Source organism: Sciurus carolinensis, chromosome 13 (assembly GCF_902686445.1).
Source record: "Sciurus carolinensis chromosome 13, mSciCar1.2, whole genome shotgun sequence".
Lineage (NCBI taxonomy): Eukaryota > Metazoa > Chordata > Mammalia > Rodentia > Sciuridae > Sciurus > Sciurus carolinensis.
Genome location: NC_062225.1, coordinates 37,047,780 through 37,054,845, shown reverse-complemented (window position 1 = coordinate 37,054,845; position 7,066 = coordinate 37,047,780). Strand labels below are relative to the sequence as shown.

Sequence of the window (7,066 nt, the reverse complement as noted above, 5' to 3'; positions counted from 1 at the left end):
CCCCGGCTCCCGGCCGCCGCCTCCTCCTCCTCCTCCTCCTCCTCCTGCTCCTCTTCCTCCTCCTCCGCCTCCTTCCGCCGCCCGCACGCCGGCCCCGCCTCTCGCTGCCCGCGCCGGGCCCAGCCGCCCGCAGGCCCCGCGGGCGGCTGGAGGCCGCAAGGCGGCGACGGCTCGGGGCGCGGCGCTGTCCCGCGCTCGCCCGCAGGCCGCGATCGGGCGTCGGAACCCGGCTTCGGCCTGGCCTCCGCCTCCGCCTCCGCCGCGACGCGCGTATAGAGGAAGAGGAAATGCCTAGTAGCGGACTCCCGCCGCCCGCCCGCGAGGCCCGAAGGGCCCGCTCACCTCCCCAAGCCACGCCTGAGGCCTGCTTGGGTCCATGCTGTATCTGGCCCGCAAGATCTCGGGGGTCGAGTTGCGACCCCAAGGGACTGGCGTCTGCAGGCGCAAGGCTGCCGGGCCGACCGCGGACCGCCTGGGGGCAGGTGCTTGTGTTTCTTTTTAAGCCAGCAGCCGAGAAGGGAAAGGCTGTTGGCCTCCAGTTGTCGCGTGTTAAGAGGCCGGGTGATGAGCGGTCAGGAGGGCTTGAGCGCAGGGAGCGATGAGGGGAAGCGGCCGCGCTTGGCTTCAAGGTGCTCGGCTCCGGCCAGGCCGGGTGTGCGGAAGGCTTGTGCCCGCGCCTCCGCTCACCGTGAATGCATTGCCTGGAAAACTTGAGGATTTTTATCTGGATTTTGCCCATGGACTACTTTGCAGATTTTGTGTGTCTTCTCTGCTTTTACCCTCTTCCTTATTGTCAACTTTGCTTGCAGGGATTATTAATTCAACATATATTGATAACTGCCCCTTATCATTTGTCTGTGGTAGCAGGGCTTGGTGAAAGTAGATTGAACCTTGAAATTAAGACACATCAGCCGTGCGATTCTGGTCTAAATTACTTAAATTTGCAGATATTCCATTTGTCTTTGTTTTGGTGATTATTTCTTGTTTTGCCGTTTGAAAGTTAGCTTTTTATTTTGATTCTGGGGGTTGTTTATGGTGGACATAGAATAGAATGGGCTAAGTCAACGGAAATCGGGTCCAAGGATTCTGCCTGCTTTGGAGTTACTCCTTTCTTGTCCACCATTCACTAACGTTATAACCTGTGTCAAATGACTTAACATCTCTGTCTTTAAAATCGGTATAACAATACGAGGTAGATGCTTAATAAGAGGTAATTTCAGAGAATTTTGTGCTAAAGTGTATATAAAATATCTAACACGAGACAGTAAAAACAGTTTGTCACGGTGTTTTATTGAACCTGATTTTAAGAAACTTCCTTATTTCGACGAATTGTATTTGGTAGCAACTAGTAGTAAACTAGGATTTAAATGAGGACTTTCTTAGCAGAGATATTTCCACTGCATGTATAGAGATTTTGCCCAAATTCACTGTAGCTCAGTTGTTGGAGAAAGTGATCCAACTTGGCCATAAATGGGGTATGGTGGTATAGAAAGAGCAAGGCATTAAAGAAGTCTAGCTAACATTTACTGAATGCTTACCCTGTGCTGGTACCTTTCTAAGCATTTTACAATATCTGTATATGTGATCCTGGGTACCGATCTCTTAGGAGCCTCAATGTCTTCAGCTGTAAAAATGAGGACAACTGTTTTTAACCCCACAGTCTTGATGAATGAAAATGTCTTTATATAAATTATGTAAAGATTTAACCATTGTCACTTTATTCAGATGCAATGCTATTATGGGTAGGAAAGCCTACAAAAACACTAAACTTCAGAAAGGAATAAAAGTAAGTATAGAAAGAACCAGGTGTGGTGGCACATACCTGGAATGTAAGGCTGACAGGAGGATAACAAGTTTGAGGCCAACCTAGGCAATTTAGCAAGAGCCTGTCTCAAAAAAATAAAAAGGGCTGGGAATGTAGCTTAGTGATAGAGTACCCCTGGCTTCCATCTCCAGTACCACAAACATTTTAAGTATAGAGGCTTATTTTGGCTATGTTGAGGGTTTAGCTAATCCTGTTAAGGGGAGCAAACAGATTCAACTTTGTCAAAACTCCCAGGGAATATCAGATCTTTGACAGTTACTTCATTGTTTTCATTCAGGCAAAAAAAAGAAAATGAAGAAAGTGATCAGCCTTTTTTTTTTTTTTTTCCTGTTTGAATAAAAGTAAGCAGAAATATTATGGTTATGTGGTGTTTCCATTTCCTTTATTAATTTAGAGGTCAGGTTCTTCAATTTAAAGCAATCTACTTGCTGTCTTACCATATGGAAATTTTTGTTTCCAAAAAAAAAATTTTAAGAATTTAAACCCTTGGGCTGGGGTTGTGGCTCAGTGGTGGAGCGCTTGCCTAGCATGTGTGAGGGAGTGGGTTCGACTCTCAGCACCACATATAAATAAGTGAATAAAGTAAAGGTCTATCAACATCCAAAAATATTTTAAAAAAAAAATTTAATCCCTTATACCAAATTGTCCACCCACTGATTTTTGTTTCACTGGAATCCTTTCCTCTCCTTTCACCTTTCTGAGTTGTTCTTTCTTCTGTGGACAGTTGTAACTAATATGTGTCCTTGCCTGGCCAAACTGTTATATTTTTGTTTTTGTTTTTTATTTTGTTGGTACCAGGGATTGAACCCAGGGGTACTTTGCCATTGAACCATATCCCCAGCTCTTTTATTTTTTAATTTGAGACAGGGTCTCACTAAGTTGCTGAGGCAAGTCTGTAGTCCACCTGATAGTAGTGTATCACTATCATTTTTTTGGCTTTAGTATTTTTCTACAGTTGGTGAGATATTACTATTGCGGGAAGTATACATGGATTCTCTAACTTTCTGTGGGTATATAATTATTTCAAAGTAAAAAGCTGTGGGGAAGTCAGATCAATGGTTGCTTGCAGGACTGTATTGACTACAGAAAGAACTTTTTTTGAGACAGAGAAAATATTTTTTATCTTGGTGTGGTACTGTTTACATAACTGGATATGTTTGTCAAAACTTGTACACCTGAAAGGATGACTTTTACTTCTATGTAAATTATGCCGCAATAAAACTGACTTTAAAAAAGAAAAGCAGTCCCAGTACCAAAAAAAAAAGAAAGAAAGAAAAAAGAAAAGAAAAGCAGGCTGGGAGTATAACTCAGGCCCTGGTTCAATCCCAAGCACCACCAAAAAAAAGAAAAAAAGCAAGGGTCAGGCATGTGGCTCAGTGATAAAACTCTTCCCTAGCATGCATGAGGCCCTAGATTGAATCCCTAGTAATGAAAAAAGAAAAACAAGCTCTTGTCACCCCAGCTTCCTGGTATATAGGATGAAATCTAACTTCCTGTGAACAGCCCAACATGCTTTTTTAGCACACTGACTTCTTGTGCCAGTGCACCCTTTGCTTCTACATTGATTCCTGCCCCTGGGTTGTTGCACCTGCTCTTCTTGCTACTTTTTTTTTTTAGGGGAACACAGGAAATTCATGCCCTAATCCAAGTTCAAATTTCCTTTACTTTAGTAATCCTCCCCTGCCTCCTTAGACTCACAGGTAACCCTGAGACTTCCTCTTATGTGCTTGTTCATATTTGTTTTCCTCTTTTCTATTAGGATAATCCAGGGCAGCAACCACAGGATTCACCAGTCTCTAGGATCCTGAAGTGTTGACAAGTAAGTAAATGACTGAATGATTTAGAACTGAGAGAAAGCTTAAAGTAACAGTTCTCAAAGTGTGGCTTCAGGGGGCCAGTGAAGTGTTAGGATTTTCATACTTCAAGCAAAGAACATGTCTTATTTAAATTCAGAAGCAGATAAGATCCCCCTGTCTTCAGTTAAAACCAAACTTAAGAGATTTGCAAAATGGAAAAGCAATAACACACTTCCATTTTAAAAAAAAATTATTTTTTCTTAAAAATGTATTAATAAGCTGGACACAGTGATGCATGCCTGTAATCCCAGCTACTTGGGAAACTGAGGCAGGAAGATCTCAAGTTCAAACCAGCATGCCCTGAGAGCCTGTCTCAAAAAATTTAAAAGGACTAGGGGTGTATCTTAGTGTAGAGCACTTAACTAGCATGCACATGGCCCTGGGTTGAATCTCTTTTACCTCAAAAAAAAAAATTTTTTTTTAAATAGTGAAGGGATTCTGAGCCCAAAATATTTGAGAGTTTTTTTTAAATAGTGAAGGGATTCTGAGCCCAAAATATTTGAGAGCCTTGGAGACTCTTAAAACTCCTATGTTCAAGGGAGAAATGATAATGATCCTGACTTTTAAGTAATCCTCTGGTACATGTAGCAGGTCTTGATATAAATGCTATACTATACTAGTATCTTCATTTTACTGATTACACAGGAAACACAGAGAAGTTAAATTGGCTTACCCAGGACTTGACCCCAGTGGACTCTATCCAGATGCCCTGATGTAAACCAGATTTCTGCCACCTCCCTGAGGCCTGGAAAGAAACAGAAAGGCACATGCAATATGGTTACCTAACCAGCTCTTTGTTCTCTACCCATTTTACAATCACTATGAGGCCCTGAGTCATTGAAACCTTGAATCTGCTTTACAGTTTTCACCCCAAATTCCGAGTGTATTTAAGCATTACCTTGCAATACCTTGATTTCAAATCTGTGTACTTCCACTTTAACCACTCATTTCCTTCTTGTGATCATATGTAATGATCACTTTCGTTACCTTTTCTTAGTTGTGACAAAATACCTGAGGAAAAAACAAAGAACAGGTTTCACTCCAGTCACTTGGCCCCATTGCCGTGAGTTTATGGTGAAACAGAATATCATGGTAGAGAGCACAGGGTGGAGCAGAGCTGCTTACCTTGGGGCTGCAAGGAAACAGAGAGAAGGGTAAGGGGCCTGAACATGATATACTCTTCAAGGACACACCCTTCAGTGACCTACCTTCTCCAACTGGGCCCCCACCTCCTGGTAGCCTATTCAGCTCTGAATTCATCAGTGAATCAACCCTTTGCTGAGGCTGGTGACCCCATGATCCAGCTACTTCCCAAAAGTACCACCTCTGAACATTGCTACACTGGATACCAAACCTTTTAACACATGAGCCTTTGGGGATTATTATCAATTCAAACCATAACAAATGTTTTGTCTTAATAGTAACTTCATATCTTTTCATATTTTTCCCACTCTACACCACTAAATTTTTTTAGTGGGTGCTGGGGGCTAAACCCAGGAACTTGTACATTCTAGGCAATTGTTGTACCACTTAGCTACACCCTTCATCCTTAAACCTATTATTTTATTTCTCTAGGACTCCAATTCCTTGATGTTTCCAGTTGACCTTGCTTCTCCACCCCCACCTCCACCAACCTTCACCTACCTTTAACTCTGTTCTCCTGAACCAGTATGTACCCTGTGTTCAACTCAGACTTCTCATAACTTGAACTCTTTAAACCCCTCATTCTTAGACTGCACTAACTTACAAGCTCCCCATTCCTAAATCAATTGAATCACTGCATTTTTCCCCAGTGCTTGTTCAGCAACACATTCACTAAAACTTGGAAAAATATGGAGTAGATTAGCATGGCCTCTGATCAAGGATGACACACAAATTTCTAAAGTACTTAAAAAAAAAAATTTCTCGGGCTGGTAGTGTAGCTCCATGGCAGGACGCTTGGATAGCACACATGAGACTCTAGGTTTATGCCTAGGTTTATAGTGTAGCACTGCAAAAGGGAAAAGAAAAAAAAAAAAAAGGATATAGATTGGAGCTGTTAGAAATCTAGAGGATCCAACTATAGTAGGACCTCAGAATCTCAGTACCATTGAGCCATTGATCTGCTTGTTTTGGTGGGCATTTATACAGATTCTCTTGCTTTTCTTTTTCTTTCCACTTGGAACCCAAGAGCCTGGTGCATACTATGCAGGTACTCTACCACTGAACTACATCCTTAGCCCTTTTTAAAAATTTTTTACTATGAGACAGGATTTCTCTAAGTTGCCAGGCTATCCTCAAACTTGAGATCCTCCTGCCTCAATCTCTCCCTGGCTAGAATTACAGGCATGCGCCACCATACCTGGTCCCTTCTACAATTTTTAGATTAATAAATCTTCACTGCTTGTCTCCAACTGCTTATCCACATCCCCAGAAGATAACCAGACCCTAATTCATAGAGGGAAAAACATTCCAAAAGCTGAAACGTCTTCCCCTTCCTGCTATGAGACTCAAAAGGAGTTTATTCTACCTTCATATCCTTGCTCCCATCTCAGAAGGAGACATCCTTTTTCTTGTTTTGTTCCACTTGTGCTTATCATCCCACTTCATCCCACCTTTGGGCTCTTGCTTTCACACATCCCCTTAGTATCTGTACTTTGAATCCTTCTGCCTCTACTGGTTCATTTGCCTCACCAGAAAACACTTCTTCAACCCTGTATTTCCTCTGATTGTCATCCTATTGTTTGTCTTTTTAGAAGAGCTTCTTGAAAGAATTGCCACTCTTCTTCCTCAGCATTATACCTGGGTAGATCATACAGCTGAGAATTTGGTGCTGTTGGCCACCCTCTTTCTATGCTGCCACTCTCTTATCCCTTGGGATGCCTCTGTGCCCTTTTGGGTTAAATGGAATCACCATCAACCTAGTTAATTATCCAAGATAAATCTGAAAAGGAGAAAAATACCATTTCTTTTTTCACCTATCTAAATTTTTAGCCAGGACAAGTTCCTATTAAAAGGCAGATTAACAAGAGAAAAACAAGTTTATTATGGATGTACTCTTCATCATCTGGAAGGGAGTTACTCTCAGGAAAGTGGCTTTCCATTTACTGGCTCAGAAGCCTTGTCTAAAAAATATTTTAAGCTTTTCATATTGGTGCACAATTGTAGTCCCCAATGCTGTGGAGGGTTCGGGGGCTGAAGCAAGAGGATTGCAAGTTCAAAGCCAGGCTCAGCAACTTGGAAAGGCCCTAAGCAACTTATTGAGACATTCTTAAAAATTAAGAAGGACTGGGGATGTGGCTCAGTAGTTAAGCACCCATGGATTCAATCCCCAGTACCATAAATAAATAAATAGTATTTTAACAAAAAGCAGTAAATCTCAGCAAACAAAGATGCAAGAGGTTTC

At 42.2% G+C, this 7,066-nt stretch overlaps 1 pseudogene; it reads left to right on the top strand.

Annotated features, from left to right (window-relative positions):
• The first annotated feature begins 5,473 nt into the window (after nucleotides 1-5,473).
• LOC124963796 (uncharacterized) lies at nucleotides 5,474-5,587 on the top strand (annotated as a pseudogene).
• Nucleotides 5,588-7,066: the final 1,479 nt, after the last annotated feature.